At 48.0% G+C, this 20,269-nt stretch overlaps 1 long non-coding RNA gene across 1 annotated transcript; it reads right to left on the bottom strand.

Moving 5' to 3' along the window:
- Positions 1-16,114: 16,114 nt before the first annotated feature.
- On the bottom strand, positions 16,115-19,594 carry LOC144248552 (uncharacterized). Its single transcript, XR_013341845.1, has 3 exons — positions 19,529-19,594; positions 19,136-19,306; positions 16,115-17,430 (listed from the first exon to the last, which is right to left on the bottom strand). It is a non-coding gene; the product is annotated as an uncharacterized LOC144248552 (long non-coding RNA).
- Between the last annotated feature and the right edge of the window lie 675 nt (positions 19,595-20,269).

Raw genomic sequence — 20,269 nt, 5'->3', positions numbered from 1 at the left:
TACTTCTTACCACCTCAACAATACATCACCAGCGACACCAAACAACTCAAAATACTGTAACTCCCATCCAAAAAATGCTCTATAAACTGAAACACTAAAACTCATCTAAAACACCCACTTACCCTTCAATAACCTCCTCTAACCTACACACAAATCTAAAACCAGTAAGAATTAACTATAAACTATCATACCCTAAAGAACTCCACCATTAAACACTACTGTACCAGACTTACTATAAATCAAAAACCCCAAAACACACCACTGTTAACATCACCAAAACATTTTTCTCCATTCCTCTAACAACCAAATACAAGCCTCGATTTACTTTCACTTGAAAAACATACAATACACCTACAACCAACTGCCCCAAAAATAAAAACACAGTCCTACCATCCAGCATAAATTCATCCAAATGAAACTTCAAAAAAATAAAGCTCCAAAACATCTGTAATAATCCAACATCATTAGATGAAAAGTATAACAAAAATATTTTTTAAATCATCCAAATTCTTCTAAAAGACTATTATACCACAAAAAAGGAAAAAAAAAAAAAAAAAAAAAGCAAAATCAAAAAGCATCAAAGTCCCACCAATTTCATCAAAAACAGCCAGAATGGCTCCACGAGCCAACAAAAAAAACCCCAACCTATAAGAAAATGCCAAACCACCTCAGAAACAAACAATAAAACACAGCCCCTCTTACCATGGTATTATTTTAGTACTATGATTAAAATACACATTCTATACAAAAATGTCCTCTACCCTTCCATCAATGCCACATAAAGCAAATAAATTAACTGTTATCATACAGGACATCCATATAAAAAAAAATCTCAATCGCCCTAAAACCTTAAAAATAATTACAAATTAACCCCAAAATGAAAACTTTAACAAAAGAAACCCAAAAACAAACAACAGAAACTAAAAATACACCACCATAGAACTAACTACCAGCAAAAACAACCCCACACTACACTCTTTTCACTAACAGTTGTCAGTGAGACACATCACAAAAATGAAACAAAAATAAAAAACAGCCCTAGAGAAACCCACAAAACAAATCACAAAACCCACTAGAAAAAGAAGTCCAACCAATTTACTAAACTTCAAACCATACAACAGACCCTGAAAGCTGCTAAAAATTAAAACCGTACCTCTACACTAACTCAAAGAGTAACCAGCATTCTGCTAAGTTAGCTTTAAAAACCAAACTAATAAAGGAGATTAACAAAAACCTAAACCACTAGACAATAAAAAGAGAAGCACCCAGATAAATAACTACCTAAAAAAATCCACTGTATAAATACACAAGTTCCTAAAAAAAAACCACTGATAAAAAGCAACCAACAAATAGATCAAACTGAAACAAAAACCCAAATAAATACAGTAACAACAAAAAAAATTATTCCTAACTCAATAAACCCATAATGCCTCAAACCATCAAAATACAAATACCACCTAGAAATAAACACATCACCAAAAGAGAAATGTAACCACAAACAGTAAGTCCCAAATTACCGGTAACAATAAAACGTCCACAACAATTAAACAAACCAAATGAATAAAACCTCTATAGGAAAATTTAAAAAATGCAATTACCAAGATTAAAAAAAAAACCTCACTAATTCACTACAGCACACTACCTCAAGCCCACCAAAACAAACACAATGCACTCGCGCTAATAAAAGCCTCCACAACCGAATTGAAAAACAACCCTCTACATCATGCTACGACCCATAAAAACCAGCGTAAACCTTTAGAAACGCATCCTTAAAAAACATAAGAACCGATCAAAAAGAAATCCAACAACAACACTCAATCCAAAAAAAACCTTGTCACGAGCACCCGAAGCAAGAACCGTAACAACCAAGAAGCGCCCGGGGCCCTTCTCCTACAGCGACGCCGATCAAAAGCCACCGATCCCAGGAGCTCCTCAGGAGCGCCTCAAAAGCAGCGCAGCGAGGGAGGCTGGAAGATGCGGAGCCGCGCTCCCGGCCCCGGGCGCAGCGCGGCTCCGGCAGGAAAGCGGCTCCTCCGGCAGGCAGAGGCGGCGCCGCGCCGGCAGACCCCCGCCCGCTGCCCCCGGCCCGGCGGGGCCGGCACCGGGCCCGGGGGGCCCCGGCGGCGCCCGAGCCCCGCGCCCGGAGCGGACGGAGCGGCGGCACCGGCCGGCACCGGCGCGGCGCCCGCGCCGCCTCCCCCGCCCGCCGGCCCGGCCAAAGCTCCGCTCGGCTCCGCACGGCTCGCACCGGCGCGGCTCCGGCGGGCCCGCGGCAGCCCAGCCGCGCCCAGCTCCCCTTCCGCCCCGGCCAGCCCCGGCACTGCCGGCAGGGCTCCGCGCCGCACCCTTCGCTGCCGGGCCGGGGGCAGAAGAAGCGCCCCGAATGCAGCGGCACAGCCCGATCCCCACCCTGCCAGCGCTGCCACGGCTGCAGCTCCCTTCCTCTGAAGGCCCGACACGCTCCGGCGCTCACCTCACCCCAACGAGGGCACAGAAACGTAGCCTTCCCTTCAATCGCGTCCCCTAGAAGAGAAGAAAAGAAGCGGCTTGCCTCAAACGATGGCAAAAGGGGGCTTTTTACCTCAGTCCAAACCCCTTAAAAGGGGGGACAACAGGACTGCCCCCTCCAATTCAACCTCAGGAGGACGAAGTTTCAAAGGGAAAGGAGAAAAGTCCCGGCTGCAAAGGCACACCGGCTCACCTGCTGCTTCTCGGCACAAAGGTTTGTCCCTCGGCTCCTCCTCAGAGCAAGGCTCCACGTATCCAGGTGGGTTTCCAGGTGATCCCCCAGACCCTGCCCGAAGCGCCCGCTGTCCTTCCAGGAGACAGCCCCGGGAGCCCCCCATAAACTCCTCTCCTCCAGCAGCTCCGTGCAAAAGCATTGCGAGGAAAACCCCCTAAATCAGCCGCCGGAGGAGCCGCGCCCTCCTCATCATCCTCACAGCCCACACCTGGGGCTGCTCTGAGCCCTCCTCATCCTCACAGCTCACACCTGGGGCTGCTCTGAGCCCTCCTCATCCTCACAGCTCACACCGGGGGCTGCTCTGAGCCCTCCTCATCCTCACAGCTCACACCTGGGGCTGCTCTGAGCCCTCCTCATCCTCACAGCTCACACCTGGGGCTGCTCTGAGCCCTCCTCATCCTCACAGCTCACACCTGGGGCTGCTCTGAGCCCTCCTCATCCTCACAGCTCACACCGGGGGCTGCTCTGAGCCCTCCTCATCCTCACAGCTCACACCTGCCGCTGTTGCCACTCTCCAACAGTGTCTCTCCGTCTCCAGCACACAGCCCACTTCGCACAGACACAGATCCAACAGAAATCTGCTACGGGTGTCGGCTTTTCTTAATCCGTCTGGGTACACGACTAAAACACATACGTGCATTGATGGTCATTGAGAGAAAGCTTTCCCCTGGAGAAAACAGTCCTTTTGCCGGCACACTTTGATACACCTTCGCAAAAAGCAGAAGCAGTAGCGAGTCCTAAGACCCCTGCCGAAGAACCCAGCCCTGTTTGGGACACCCAAAGCAGCAGACCTCGAAAAAGGAGGGGAAAAGTCAAGCTTGGAGGGGGAAAAGAGGATAGAAATACAGCAGCCTTTAAAAATGCCTGCACGGAGCAATAGTGGGAACCAGTCACATTTCTTCTTTCCTTGCTTTCTGTGATGACATAAATAGGAAGTAAGAACACGTTAAACAAAAGGCAGAGCTAGGATTTGACAGGTCTTCATTTTGGCAGGCGCCCCGAGCTCCACGGCTGCGGGGGAAAGAAGCGAAGGGGCGACGGCAAGAGAGGAGGGAGAGCGGGACATGCGAAAGGGCGGGGAGGGAGGTCGGGCTGCGGAGGAAAGCGGTCGGGGAAGGGAAAGGCCGGCAGGGCAGCAAGAGGGACGGGGCACAGAGGAGGGAGAGAGGGGGAATGGAACGGAGCAGCGGGGCAGGGACAGGACAGGACAGGAAGGAGCCGGGTTTGGGGGGGACACGGAAACGGGGGAAAGAGAGGTAACTGAACACGGGCAGGAGCATGGAGCGGGAGAGAGAGGAACAGGAGGGGATCCTCCCGGCGCCCCGGCTCCGCCCCGGCTCAGCCCCGCCCGGGCTGCTGCGCTCGGCAGAGCTCGGCTCCGTTCGGCTGGACTCGCCTCCTCGGCCAGCTTCGGCTACTTTCGGCCACGCTCGGCTATTTCCGGCCGCATTCGCCTCCATTCGCCTCTTCGGCAAAGCTCGGCTCGCCGACACAGAAGGAGGAAGGAAAATGGAAAAGGAATGGGGGAGAGAACAAGAGGGAGAAGGGAGACACAGAGGGAAAGTGTCCTTACACCTGGTGGCACCCTGACTCTGTCTGATTTCCTATCGGCCTTCAGGTCTGGAGAGTTCCTTTGGTTTTGAATTGTATGTTCTAATGAACGCCCCAAAAGCCAGAGCTATATTCTGCATGGACAGCTGCTCTTGCACGAATACAGGGAGATTTCCAGCAGCTCTGCTGGGCTGGGATAGGCTCCCATGGTAAGCTGAGAGGATGGAGACTCGGCCCCCAAGCTACAGCCACCGGGACAACTCTCCATCACGGGGCCAGGGAGCTGTGCAGGGCACAGACTCCCCTCATCCCCAGCACTGCTGTCCCCGGAGAGCCCGCTGGCTCTCTGCTCCTGAGAAACACTCTCTTCTCGCAAAAACCCAACTCCCTCACCACCTGCATCTGCTTCTTCTTCAGTATTGCCCGCAACCTTCATTTCTGCTCTCTCAAAGCACTGTTCATCTCCACCTCTTTTTCATCGCAACATCTTTCAATTGACACCTTTGAAGTGAAGAGGCCACTGAATTCTACCATTACAGAGTAAAACCACTCAGTACTGACAGAGCCTGCTATTAGTTTTAGTCCTCAGTTCTGCATTCCAAGGGATACTTTTGAAAACACACTGAAAACTCATAAAATACGTGGCATTCACTGGAGCCAGGGCTCACTTCTGCACTGTGCCTTGGCACAAACACGCTCCATCACCTGTGACATCTCTCCTGCGTTGACCATTGTTCAAAGCTTTCCTGCAGGGGCCTGACAGAGCAACAGGAGCTTGCTGAGCTTCTGTCAGGGCAGGAGCATAACAGGGTGCAGATCCTGTCCTGACCCCACCAAAGAGGGGTTTTTCCTGCATTCCTTCCTGCTGTGACACTCAATGACAAACATCCTCTGGGCCTCTATGTTACCAAATACAAGGACATGCCAACGTTTAGCGAGGACAATTTCAGCTTTCCCAATCTAAACTTTCCATATGATGCAATGACACTGTCACTTATTTACTGAGAACCCCAGCCCACGTAGCCTAGAGAAGTGTCTGTTGGCTCAGAGCAAGCTTTAGGAGCCTGGAAGAAGCTTGTTTTGATTTAGATGCCAGGCCCAAGACTGCATTTGAACTCCTGTCTCCCCACCAGAGGTTTCTAACCCTTCCCCCATGTCACATGTGCAACACCAAATACAGCAGAAAAGCACTTCTGGGAGAAGCTTAGGAATGGAGGAAAGTATAGTTATTATACGTGTTTCATATATCTGTATGTAAAGATAGATAAATAGATAGCTAAATATGTACAGACATCTGTACACCCACCTACACCGGTATCTATATGAAGTCCTTTTTAGACCCCTCCCCAAATTTGTAAGTGATTGGTGCTTATAGAGGCAAAAAAAATGAACTTTTAAGTTAAGCCAACTGGGGTGGCTATTTGTGTCACAACAGTCTCTGGAAAAATGATGACAGCACTTAAAAGTCACCAACAGTAGTAATAATAACAACAGTAATAAAGTATTTGGCAGCTTATGCTGCTTCTTGTACTTACTGCTCAATGCCTTGCTATTTCAGTAGTTCACTATGAAGCAATAAAGCAAAAGCCTTAAGGCTGGCTTGCTTAGCTTACAAGAAGCTCTGTTCCAATTTGGAGAAAAAATAAAACTTGGAGCATTATCAGTAAAACAGAGATTCTCCCCATACCCATTAAAAATGCAGTATTTGCTCTGCAGACCTGCAAAAACTTACTTTAAAAGGTTAACTGCGACCTTTCATAAACCCAGTCTCATTTTAGCAGAAGAGTTTCCTGCTTCTCTGTGACTGTGAGATGTATCTATTAAGTTCCTTTCAAAGGCCTTGCCTGACCTATTCATTTTGCAATTGAGAGCCAAAATAGCTCAATATCAAATATCTGCAAGCACCTTAGTACTTTTGGAAGAGTGGAACTGCTCGATCAAATCCTCACGCTGACCACACTGTTTCAAAATGCAACAATGAATTACGTCATTATGTCTCCATTTGGAAAGGATTATAATGTAAAATTAAGACAAGAGCCTGCCCTACTCTGAAGGCATGGGGACAATGGGGATTTGAGTCCCCAGTATGTAACTACTGTTGCAAATGGAAGACATCTATCAAGAACAGAGACGTGCGTTACTGCACGAGATACAGTGCCCAAGTCCCAGACTTCATTAACCTTAATTAAATGGTCTTGAAACCAAAATTTTTCCGTAGCAGTTCAACGGCATTAAAAGGGCCCTCCCTCTCTGTAAACGGTTTTGATACATAAACATGCAAGCACTCCCAGAAGGGCCACATCCTTAAGGACTGCTACTATATATTTACTTTATGAAGACTCTGCCCCATCTGCTGGGTCAGCCACGCACACGGCCCCACTGCTACGCTTGAGTGTGGCACTGGAATAAAACTTTTCTTGTGTTTAGGAACAAAACCCTGTCAGTCAAATCCACAATCATTCCAGCAGCAAGTAGGGATGCACCAAACTGCTCGGGTTTCCATCCCTGTTTATTCTGGAAACTGACCACAAACTCCTACGGAGATTTTGAAGGGCACAAGGGCTTCTTGTGAAAGCACAAAGGAAAGAATAAATGACTAAACTGGTATGTTCAGAAGAATAGGTGGGAGGTTTGTACCTAAGCACATAAGGCCACAGCCTCCTTTTTCAACATGTACAATCGTAGAATCAGAGAATGGTTTGGGTTGGAAGGGACCCCAAAGCTTTTCTCATCCCCTGCAGGGACACCTTCCACTAGAGCAGGTTGTTCCAAACCCCATCCAACCTGGCCTTGGACAATTCCAGGGGTGGGGCTGCCTCAGCTTCTCTGGGCAACCTCTGCTAGGGCCTCGTCACCGTAACAGGGAAGAATTTCTTCTGTATGTAGGATTTCTTTAAGCTTTAAAGTCCTAAAGCAGAGGCCACCTCAGGCAGGCATTTACGGATGTAAAGGGTCCTTCTCAAAGGAAACTGTAAAACATGTTCAATGTTCATTAACCTTTCATATGCTGCTCACCAATTACAGAGTGTTTTGAAGAATTTTTTAATGAACGTAAATTTTAACCAAAAATACTGCAAAGCCATTATTAATACTGTATGTAGGCACAGGGTACCTGACTTGTAAAGCTGCCAGAAACCAAAACTCTTCTGATAAGATTTGCCACATTTTTTTCTTTAAATAAATACATTTTTAAAAATCATCAAATGTCCCTGCTTTATTTCACCACGGCAACAAAACAGACGGCACAGTCTCAAGTCTGTGCTTCTGTTTCCTATTACATTAATTTCTCCTACCCTGTTCCTCCCTCAAAGCAGTGAACGTGCAGGCAAAGTAATCCTGCCATTGCTCCAGCTCTATGGAGGATACAAACCTGCCTGCAGCCTCTGTCCCTCTGCTACTAGGCAGTCACTGCTGCGCCCAGGCTCTTTATTCACGGTTGTAACAGAAACACTTTCATTTTTTTCTCTTAAAAAGACACCTAACATTTCACCAGATGGTATCAGCACTTCCAAGTGCCTGTAAACCAGACTCCCCAAGCCCAGCCCATTAGCAGCTGCTCTGTGAGTGGCAAAGGAATCCAAAAATTAATTGCCTACCTTACACCGCTTCTCACCTGGTCTTGGCTACTTCCTTTCCTCAGGCTCTGGCAAGAAACCCAGACATGAATCAATTCCCCAACCACAATGACAGCCATGAAAAGCTATTTAGGCTGCTGACAGTTCGGCCCGTATCATTGGGCAGTCTGACTGAATTAGGATAGAGAATTTTAGGCTCCCCACACTCTTCTGAGCAGAGGTAGGGTGCGTTATGTTCCTGTCTTGTGGAAACCTGGCACGTGGCAGAATGGGAGTTGGGTTTGTGCATCCTTTGCTGCTTACTCCTCTCCTTACCCCCAAAAACTGGACGTGGAGCTGCAGACATCCTTTTTACCTTTGTACTGGGGAACAAAGAGGTGGCAGATCCCCACCATTAATAGCCTGTGCAGACAGACCAACAATGAAATACAACTGTACTGGGTTTGCAAGGCAAAGCTTTGGTAGCAGGGTGGGGGGCAGAGCGGCGGCTTCTGCAAGAAGCTGCTGGCAGCTTCCTCCATGTCTGGCAGAGCCAGTCCCTGGCAGCTCCAAAGATGGATGTGCTTCAGGACGAGGCTGAGCCCATGAGAAATGGTGGTGGTGCCTCTGTGATCATGTGTTTCAGAAAAAAGAAAAAAATAAGTTTCTGCACAGTTGTAATTGCAGCCAGAGGAGAGTGGAGTGAGAGTACGTGAAAGGAACAACTCTGCAGACACCGAGGTCAGTGAAGAAGGAGGGGGAGAAGGTGTTCCAGGCACAGGAGCTGGGATTGCTCTGCGACCATGGTGAGGCAGCTGTGCCCCTGCAGCCCATGGAGATCCATGGGGATGCAAAGATCCACCTGCAGCCTGTGGAGGAGACCCATGCCAGAGCAGGGGGATGCCTGTGAGGAGGCTGTGACCCCGTGGGAGGCCTGTGGAAGGAGGAGCCCCTGCTGGAGCAGCTTGTCCCTGAAAGGCTGTACCCGTGGTAGGGTGGCCCACGCTGCAGCAGCCTGAAGGGACTTTCACCCACTGGAGGGACACAGACTGCAGCAGTGTGGTGGGGAGTGTTGCCTGTGGGATGGACTCACACTGCAGCAATTCACAGGGATCTGCTGCCTGCGAGACGGACTCATGCTGCAAAAGTTCATGGAGAACTGTCTCCCATGGGAGAGACCCCAAGGAGCAGCAGGGGAGCGACTGCTTTCCCTGATGAACTGATTGTCACCTCCATTGCCTGTGTCCCTGCACAGATGGGGTAGGAGGTAGAGCTGGGAAGGAGGGTGTGGGAAGATGATGTTTTTAAGGTTTTATGTTGTTTCTCATTATCCTGCTCTGACTATTTAGCCATGAATTCAATTAGTATCTCTAATAAGACTCTCTTTCGCCTGTGACAGTATTTGACGAGCGATCTCTCCTGGTCCTTATCTCAACCCTTTTTTGTATTTTCTCTCCTCTGTCCAGCTGTGGCGGCAAGTGATAAGAGAGGCTTTGGTGGGTGCCTTGCATCCAACCCACTACATGGGAGCCTGCTCCTGGATCATGGAGCAGCTCCTGCCCCACTGCTCTGGGAATTACAGCCTATTGGAAAGCACTTGCTAGCACAGCACTATGTAGAACAAAGATGAAATTTTCCTCTTAAGAGTTTCTGATAGCCACCAGCAGAAGAATGGCATATTCACCACCCCATCCTGCCACCTCGAGATGTTGGCAATTGGTGGGTTACACTGATGGAAAAAATATTTACCCTAAAAATCCTGCAATGCACCAGAGCAGAGAACTAAGCACAGAACTCACTCACAATGGCTGGAGACAAAAGAGCTACAGCTAAAGCTATCACAGCCTCTAGTCATCATGCACACCCTAAAGCATGTCTCATCTATGGCAAGAGACCAGAAACAAGCCTGGCTGCTGGCTGCTCTTGCTCCCCAGCTGATTCTCATTGATGTTTGCCTTACATAATTCCACTTCAGGGCCTTAGCTGGATTTCCATCTGGCCATCACTCTCTCATGGCTGATTCCTTCCATTTTAAACTTTTGCTCAATCCCTGTGACATCTGCTGTTTTGTAATAGCCCACACCCATCCCGGGCTCCTCTTTCAGTCTATGGACAAGCCCCCTGTCATCTGCTGAGCTCCTCTGCCACATAAGCCTCTCTGCATTCACCTTCACCAGAGGCTGCTTCAGTTCTGGCTGGACAGCTGCACACACATTGCCTCAAGTAGCTCCTCACTCATCTGTGTATGAGTATCATCAGAAACAACTATTAAACACCCAAACTGCTTTTAATTGACCAGCAGTAACTCAGTGTTTCGCTCAGTACTTATAAAAGGTCACAGTTCTGTGTTTTCCAGTTCTGACTGATAGTACCCACCACCTGTAACCCCCAGAAGTGGCAATATTGCTCAGCTGCTTTTCACATCTCTCTTTAGCACATGCTATTAAGAGACCTCATCAATTTACCTCATCAATTACACATTGAAAAGTATCTCTAGTGTCTAAAGGTACTCTAAAAGCTGGATGCAATGGAGGAACTACTTCCTGAAACTTGTGGATGTGCTAAATCAATGACTGGTCACTGATTAAAGGCTGGAGCACTCACCTTGAGCTCTAACACTTCAGCTGATCAGCATGTGCACATGAGTACGTATCGGTGCAAAGGATTGTCTTCTGCTTCAACTGACAAACTGCTGGATAGCTTTTAAATTAAAAAAATCAAAAATAATAAAATAAATAAAATCTGTATTCCTCCAGACCCAGGGGAACAAACAAGCCAGACCTTCCGGACCCAAGCCCCAGGCCCTGCCAGCAACACACACAGCACTAAGGGATGCACAGCACGGCTGGGTGCTTAGGTTACCAACTTCTGAACTCAGGAAAGAAAGGAGGAAAAGGCAAACTTCTGGATTATTTAACAGAGTAATTTCAGCAACGATCACTCTTGGTAACTTAATGGAACAGAGGAGCAAAGTCCTCTGCCCAGAGACAAGAAGTGACTGTGTATGGCTCAGCTCACGGCCACATAACACACTCTGACCTCAGTCTGCTGGAGCATCCTCCATATGGGGACAGCAGGGGCAACCTGGATGGCTGGACTCACGCTTGACTACCAGCAAAATGCTGAAACAGTCCTGACCTGGTGCTGTGCGAAAGGAAACACTGCCAGGAAGCATTGACGGGATCAGTTCTGAAAGCAAAGCGAGGTCCTGGCCTCATGCATTGCCCTGTTTTAACCACACAGGCAAACAGCTAAGAAATGTAACTATTTTCTGCTTAAAAGCCGCAAATTCCTTGGAGAAAAGGAAAACTCAATCTGACAAAAAGAAACACTCGGGCAATGGTGATAATCTGGCACATACCGGATAACAATCATTGGCCAAACGCTCCCGGAGAAAATTGAAATTAAAAGTCACAAGGCAGATGCAGAATAATATCTGTTGTGAAAATACATTATTCAGCCAGCACTGGTGGTGGAGACTTTTGGTGCACTGCAATCTGGACACCGTGGTGACCACATATGCAGCAAGATGTGCTGCTTGGCATAGCCAAAGAGAGAGCAGCAGCCTTGCTTGGGAGGCATTTGGGAACCAGCGCCCTTACAGGTCAGAACTACTTGTTATGCCACTCTCACTGCATCGCAGCCTTCTGGAACTCGAGTAACACAGACCAGCCCTGCCTCGGGGCATGCAAGAAATCATATGGGGACAAGCTGCAGACAAATGGGCCACTAGTCCATGCCACATGCATCACCAATGGCACAGCATATGCTCCCGGTTACACTGTGGATCACATTCTGGATGGAGATCTGCAGTCCTCCATCAGCCTTAGAAGAGACAGATGCACACACTCTACAGCCAATCATCCAATTTGCACCGATCTTCAAGACAAAAATCACAGACCGCTCACAGACAAACCTATGGCAGTGAAGTTACATTATGGCTTACTTAGTGGAGAAGAGGCCTCAGGAGTTGTCACCAGCTCTCTACAGCACCGTTTGCTTGTCTGAGCCCACCCAGCACATGCTCTGGACGAGACCACAGTGGTCCTTGGAGCAGCAAGTGCTGCCAGGAGCTGGAGCCTTCCTGTAGCGCAGAGCTGCTCGGGAGCTGCTGCTCTCCCTGCACCACAGAGCCCTGTCCTGAAGCCTCCTGCTCCCGTGCCTCCATCTGCCGTGGCCGTGCCCAGCCCTCGAAGGAAAAGCTCACAGCTCTGGCTCTTACAGCACTGCAGGAACTCGCACACGAGGAGGAGGAAGCACTGGGCTCTCTCACCCCCAGTGCCCGCCTTGTTCCAGCATGTCAGTCCTGCAGGGCAAATGCCCCAGTATTACACGCATTTATACAGCAGTATTAGACTCCATTTGGTAGCAACATCTGGCCTCCATTTACACATGCACACAGTACAAACTGATGAGTAAACTCACCCAAGTATTAATGTGACAATGGATTCTTCTCAGCTTTTGCTAACTTGACACCAAGGACAACGCAATGCAGAGAAACAGCCATGCAGCTTCAGACCTAAAAGTTAACTAAATCCAACATTTTCTTGCTAACAGCGATAGCAGGAGAAATGCACAGGCAAAGAAAGGAAATAGGCCATGCTGAGTGCAGGCTTTCTTGGAGGATATGCTGGTGCTTCTAGCAAACAGGGATGTAAAAACTTGCTGCATGGGACTTTGCAGTAGCCCTAAAGCATAAACAAGCTGTGCTAGAAATGGTTTAACAATCGAGGTGAAGGTTGCCAATAACTGATAAAATAACTAACTTCCAGAAATAAAGAACCAACTCAGCTATTGATTCCTCTGAACAGAGGAGAGGATGGATCTCTGTGGTACTTTTGCAAAGAGCTCTTCTTGTGTGGTTGCAGCTTCCCTATTTAGCAGTTGGGTGAATGCAGTTCTCAATCCTTCTGCTCAGTCACCCTCAAAGACAATGCTTCCTGATGTTCAGAGGACCTCCATTTGCTTCAGTTTGTGACCACTGACACTCAGCACCACTGAGAAGAGTTTGGCTCCATCTTTTTTACATTCTCTCTTCAAGTATTTGTAACTAGACGCCCCTGAGACATCTCTTCTCCATGCTGAACAGCCTCAGCTCTCTCAGTCTTTCCTCCTGTCCCTTTACCACCTTCACAGTGCTCTGTCAGACTCTCTCAAGGAGGTCCGTGTCTCTCCTGTCCCGAGGAGCCCAGAGCTGCACACAGCACTCCAGACGTGGCCTCAGCAGCGCAGAGCAGAGGGGCAGGACCACCTCCCTGCCCTGCTGACAATACTTTGTCTAACGCAGCCCAGGAGACCACTGGCCATCCCTGCAGCCAGGGCACACTGTTTGCACAAGTTCTAGTAGCTCCAACGGGGCTCAGCATTTCTGGAGGACTCCACTTGAGAGATTCAAGTCCCATAAAAGTGCTGAATAAACTCACTGCGAGGGATTACGAGAGCAACCGATGCATTGTGGAGAGACAACTGGCTAATGAAATGCCCTGCATCCAAGTAAATGGGAACAAGGGAAAGACTGAGAATTTAATGTACCTGCTCCTGCTTCTAGCCCACTTGTCCATATTTGCCAGGCTTTGTTTGCCTAGAAAACTTTGGGTACTTCCTCCTGGTTTTCCCTGATGACTCATGCTACTTTCATCCCAAGCAAACAACTCTGCCATTTTTTACCCTTTAGGAAATAGATTCAAAACAGAACCAAAACTGCTTCAATAAGGGACTACATTTTGCTTTGATGAAGCCTGTGTTTACTAAGCTAACCTGATCTGCTGCAAGTCTGCATGCCCCCTTCCCATGGGGGTTCCTCTACCACAGTCCAAAGGCAAAATGAGAAAATGTGCCTGGGCTGGGAAGAAACAGAAGCCACACCTTTGCAGCCTGGAACAAGCTTGAAGAATGCAGTTTGCCCTCTGAGAGAGCTCTTTGAGCCCAGTGGAGGGGGCTGAGAATTCACACTGGACTCACTTGCAGTAACCCTCTCAGACTGTATTAGGTGTGTTTGCAAACAGGCATTACCTCATGGCAGAACAAGGTGGGAAAAGCAGGACTGGTACATCACACACTCTTATATACACCAAGTTAGAAAAACCCCTGTTAGGTTAATGTTTTTATACCGGTTTACAACCATGGGAAGCCGTGCCTGATGCATTACATGTTCATCCCTAGGTATTGGTATCCTTTCCGCACATGCTGGACAGATGCACCCCCATTGTTCATGGCTGTACTGTTATGAGCCCTCGAGAGCCTTGCCTCACATTATTTTTTCCTCTCCTCATTTTATCCTAAAGCATTGGCATATTGGTAAAGCCTGTACCTCTTGCTTTTCTTATAGCAACAGCAGTCACTGGAGGGAGAGGCAGAGGAGCTTGCCATTGCCATATTGACAGAAGTCAGCACTTCAGATCCCTGTTACTGCCTCAGAAAGAAAGATCTTGCTCTACTCACTTTCATCTCCAGCAAGTGCCAAATTATGTCAGTGTGAGAAGCTGCTCTGTCTTCTCCTTCCGTTCACTGGTGGCAATGAGGCACAGACAAAAGATAAGGAAGACAAAACACCCAGCCATAGTTTGTGTTCAGCTGGTGAGTTTTTCAAACGCCTTGGCTGCACAAGGATAGGCAGCAATGGGAATTTTCTTTCCAGACAGAACCATACACTAAAACACTAAAAGCAGGCTAGTCTTTGCCTGACCTACAGATATCCAATGACTGATGTTTCTTTAAACTGTCATAAAACATTTTATATGGGACTGCAAAAGAAAAAGCAGAAGGACCAGTGAAAGATATTAAATTATTCAAAGTAAGGAACTTACTCGGAGGCTTTAAATACAGTGCTTAGGATTCTGCAGAAGATGAGCAGCCAGTTCATTCAATAAGACCCAACAAAAATAACGGTATGCATTTCTTCCTTTTATAGGTTTACGGCTAGAGGTGTCCAATTCCCACCTAAGTGACTCCCCTGGGCATAGGCCAGAGCAGTCTAATAAGCTCCTGTGGCTTTCCAAGAACTGAACAAATGAAACAACACAAAGATGAGTGTACCTCAAGAGCTGTTTATGGAATACATTTGAGCTGGACTTAGTTTATCTGCATCCACAAATGCTTTAGGACTGTCACATTACACTTGCAGGCAAATACACACACGCAGAGAAAGGCATGTGCAGCCCCATGCAGAGATCACCTATGAGCTGCCAAAGAATAAGATGCCATGTTTAATACCCAAGAGTCTTGTGTTTTTTAGGCTGCCTGCTGAAGTTGCTGCTGACCTATACACTTTAGGCTCATCTAACATTGCTGGGGAATTGATGACTTTTAAGTCTGAGCATTCAAGACTTTCACCCAGCCTTGGGTGTTTTCTCATTTATGTTTTAAGAAAGTCCATCTTATATTTATCTTCAGGCAGCTACTCAAAAAGAAAAAAGGAAGGCACAGCCCTCCTTCAGTGCATCCAGACTGTTTTGAAGAGACATCCAAGTAAAGCTTTTGAAGAGCCACAAACATTAACCTGACTGCTGTTACCCACTTGTGAGGATTTCTGACATTGGCTTCCAGGGACACTTCCCTTTGAAATCACTAATGAGCATCCTCCAAGGTGCCGCACCCTTCCAAGGTGACTGAATCTACTCCAAGAATTTTCTCTCCTTTTTTGAAATACACACGAATAGACTGAGCAGACATTAAAGTTTTACTATTTCTGGTAGCAACACCATTTTCATCACCAGTATCCATCCCTGTGAGCCAGAGAGCAGCAGATCACCTGTCTGTCTTGACACTACTCTTGAGGAGGCTGAGCTGCCATGAGTCCCAGAACACGTGAGTTTAGGAATCCAGGACCCTGGAAGCCTGGGCTGGAGGCAGCCCACTTGGCTTGTTGCAAAAGCCTAGAAAACTTTGGGTACTTCCCAAAATTAATTACAAATTACACAGCTGAAAGCAACGCATTCCTACATAACATTTTCATTTCAATAAAAAAGTCTTTGCTAATTCAAAATACTCCGAAAGTAACTGCTTTGATCTAGAGCCAATACCCTTTTTATCAGCAACCCAACGTGTAGAGAAAGCAAAGAAATACTAGCATACAAAATGTGAGTTTATAGCCAGTGCACTCCCCAAACAGAAACAATCTGTGGATTAGCATTAGCCATCAGCAGTGGCTCTGAAGGGCTGACTTTGCCTCATCCATCACCTGACAAGGACATGGCAACTCCACACTCCGGCAAAATTCACAGTGTTCAGAATTCTTACAACAACCATAGACAGCTGCATGCAATGGAACTACTAAAACAAATTTCTTTTTTTCCCCTCAGTGCAGGCTAGTGCTTTAATTTAACCCACATATTATCACATAGCCATGTCCAGGGAGCAAGTCTTCTCCTTGCTTCTCTTTTAAACATTATCTCCATGGCTCTATGTACAACCACGTTCTACAGCTTTTAAGGCAACTATTACCCAATTCCACCTTTATACACAAGGGCTTTAGCAGACCTGCATCAACTTCATACTGCCTGGACATCTGTTCTCATGTGTTCAGAGGAGAAACGAGAGAAATATCTCACTGCTTGTTCCAAGGCTTTCTTCTCTTCAACTGAACAAGGCTCATGAGTGCTACAGAAGGAATGAGGGAAGTATTTTTTTCTTGGAGCCCAACAATCAACCAACAAGACAACAAGGAAGCCCCTCTAGGGGACTTCTGACCACTCAGGTCATCGATATATTATTATTTTAACAGTCATAAAATCACTTTTGTGATATTTCTCTCCTTGTTTCTTGCCATTCCCCATTTGTCCATCCAGATACATCTACTCTCATGTATCAGGCTGCACAATCCGTAGTGCAGAGACCATGCCTTCACTGTGTTTATGCAGTGCTCATGCAGCAAGAGGACTCTTGTCTAGCAATGAGGGAGGCTTAGGGATATCTGGTGTCCAGTAGCACAAGCAGCTGACAGTTCTTAGCTCTTCCTCAAACAAAATTTCATCTGTTGTATGCAACAGCCACTCCAAGTACAACTGCATTTCGCAAAGCGCTTTTCTGACAGATTTCAGCCAGGCTAAATTATGGCTCTTCCTCTTGTCAGAGGAAGTACCCTTGCTTTTTGCTTTGCCTGTGGATCAGAAAAACATCAAAGCACAAGGCTCTGCCTAATGACTTCAAACCAGAGGCCTCTGGATCCACTCTCAAGAGCACGTTCCCTCTCTGGGTACCTGCCTTGTCCCACCACAGCTTCCACCTTCTTCTTGGTGGATGCCCATTCTCAGCCAAAGCACAGCCATGGCCAGCCACTTGGGGATCATGCCAAAGCCATAACTGGGGGCACTGGGCAGAGCTGCCCACACAGCTGGCACAATCTGGCACATCACCGTACCCGTGTGCTACACAAGTTTTGCTGCCACTGCCGTGTAGCTCACTGGTAACAGAAGATTCACAACAGATAATGGTTTAAATCAAATAACGTGATCTGAGCCCTGCTCTACTAACACAATTATCTCTTTACCTTTTCATTGCTTGCAATAATCAGGTAGTGGCAAGTTAATGAATTTCACAGCACGCGTCACATAGCACCTTGTTACATAGCTGTTTCTTCTGCATCTGCAACAAAATGAAGGGTAAGACTGTGAAATTACTGACAGAAGGCAAGTAACAGTGTCTACTCACCACGGGAGAAAAGATGCCTCCAAGAGACTCATTCCATCATTCCCCTCTCTTTGGCAAATTACAAGAAATTAGCCCTTTTTATTTCTGGAAGAAATACACCACAGAGCAGTTGTGCCACCAGTGCACTGTCACCATGCTGCACCCATGGGCAGCTGATTCTGCACTGGAAACCAGAGAGCAGGAGAGTAGAAGCCTGGGGATGGGGGCTTGGTGGTATGCCAGAGAAGGCAGCTCCATACCTTTCACAATTCTTTCCCTTCGCAGTGCACCTGCTGCAGAGAAGGCCAAAGCTAAGACATTTTATACACATTTTTTTGATCACCCTGTTAGCTTAAGCGGAAACTTAAGTCTTCCCAGAACAATAAAATTCTATAGCATGCAGAGAGAAACGGGCAAGCACCGGAACCCCAGGGATCACTCCCAAGGGAAAATTAAATTCAGTTAGGGATGAAAAGAGCCAGAAAGTAACATGAGGGAAGGTAACAGGACCTTGCAGCCAGCAAGAGGATGGGAGAAGAAGCTGTGCTATCAGCAAGTACCAGTGCTGCAAATGCAGGGAGCGCCATGCAGCCCCGTCTCTGCCAGGAAAGGCTCATGGAGCAGAAGAATGAGCACACGGGCTGCCTCTCAATCTCCTGGCAGGAAGCTTCTCTACTCCCCTTGTGCCTGGACACAAAGCTTTGGGCAGTAAAGAAGGGAGAGGCACGGTGGCACCCGTTCAGGGACGAGCCAAGCTACGGCACACCCTGCCCTGGTTCAGTGCTGGGAACCGACGGTGATCTGGCTACAAAAACCACAGGAAAGATCATGTTTGACCCCTTGCAGCTTTTCTCTTAGAAATCACTTTAGACACTCTTCTTGTGACTAGCGCTCAGCGAATCCTACCAGGACAGAATGGGACGTGCTGCAGCAGCAACCCTGACCACGGCATGGCTGTCCCTGCTACCTGCACGGACACAGCTCGGCCACAGAGAGAAAATCTTTTGTGCCAGGAACGTTTACCAGTGCCAGGTGCTGGTAAGCACTGCTCAGGGTGCTGCTGGCACCTGGGATGGCTCAAAGCTCCATGGTTTGTGGCAACAGCCAAAAAGCACGTGCCACCTCCTGAGGACCTCCACCTGTAGTATCCTGGGCAATTCAAAACCCACTATTCCCTTGTGCCTGTGTCTACCTGGAGTCATTCAGGGAAATGAAAATACACTAACTGAATTAAGAAGAGAAATCTGTTAAGATACATTCGTCTTAGGCCTCTGATGGAGAATTGAAGCACCATCAATTGCCTTCCTTCCTGCTCCTTTAATTTGCAGAATGAGTGTCCATACAGACTTCTAATGAGGTTTAGTTCATCTTCCTGAAAAGGTAGCTTAGTATAACTTTCTTCTACTCCTCCTCTAGACAACTTATGAATTACAGTATTTAAGCACCCTGACTCAAAGGATTCTTGCACTGTGGGAACACTTCCTGCTCAGAGTTTTTCAACAGTTAAAATCTCTGTGCTATCTTTTATGCCAGATTTAGTCAACTGGCCCAAATGGGTCCACAAAAGAGATCTGTATGGATGAATGCAATTCGTTAAAATCTTCTCCTACTTTCACTCCACTGCTGGAAATGACACAAAACGTAAGAAAAAACCCAGTACCTGTTCCATTTTCAGACTGAAGCAACAGCATATTCCTGGCTGCTAATGCAGCAGGGACAACAGCACTGCAGAGAACTCTTTGGATAATCACGTCTTCATTTAAAGAGAACTCAATTTCTTGATCTAAGCCATCACTGCCCTCCATCAGAACAGCCAGCATATCCACGACATCTAATAAGCGAAGGAAAAAATGTAAGCAGAGGATCCAGACTAACTGGGAAAACAACAGAGGTAGAATGCAACATTCCAGGAACACAAGGTATCTTTCTAGTTCCCCCCCCAAAAAAAAACCCAAAACACAACAAAACAGAAGATAAAACCGAACAAACAAACAAACAACAACAACAAAAAAACCCACCCTTAAATTAGCACGAACAAAATAATTATTCCTACCTCACTAAACCCATAACGCCTCGAACCATTCCAGGGAGGGCGGCAGGAGGGGCGGGCAGAGCCAGGGCCCCGCTCCGCAGCCCCGGCGGCATTTTCCGGCACGCGGCCGCTCCCGGCGTCTGGAGAGGGGCGCGGGGCCGGGAAAGGCGGCGCAGCCCTGCTCCGATGCCGCTCGGCCGCGGCCCGGGAGCGCTGCGACCGCGCCTCCGCCGCCCGCCGGCACCGGCCCCGGCCGCCCTCGGCCCGCGGAGCCGCCTCCAGCCCTCCCCTCACTCACAGACACCGCCCCGCTCGCCGCTCGCTCCCGCCCCTCGCCCCTCCCGCCGCTTCGGCCGGGCTCCGGCTGGGGGGCTGCAGTACCGCCCTGTGCCCACAAGGCGGCAGCACTTGTCCAGAGGGTCCGCGACACGATGGCGGCCCGTGGGGACCTTGACGGAGAGAGGCGTTTTTGCCCATGTACCCCAGAGCGAAGTTGTCCCCGCCACAAACTTGCGCTTCCCTGACAGCCCCAAGGGAGCCCTACAAACTGACGCCAGGAACCCGGGCTGCTGAATTTGCTTTCACCATGTAGATATCCCTCATTTATTCCCAGGGCCCTGCAATCTCCCTGGGCTGCCTGGTCCCAGGTTTCCTTTTCCCAGTCCAAATCTCCCACCCCCAAGTACTCAGGGTTTTTGTTTTTTTTTTCATGCCGAATACATGTTGCAAACTGACAGTACAAAGCTTGGGGCTTGATTTTCT

The sequence above is a fragment of the Lonchura striata genome, unplaced genomic scaffold, assembly GCF_046129695.1.
Source record: "Lonchura striata isolate bLonStr1 unplaced genomic scaffold, bLonStr1.mat Scaffold_172, whole genome shotgun sequence".
NCBI classification, from domain to species: Eukaryota; Metazoa; Chordata; class Aves; order Passeriformes; family Estrildidae; genus Lonchura; species Lonchura striata.
This window is presented reverse-complemented; position numbering and strand designations above follow the sequence as displayed.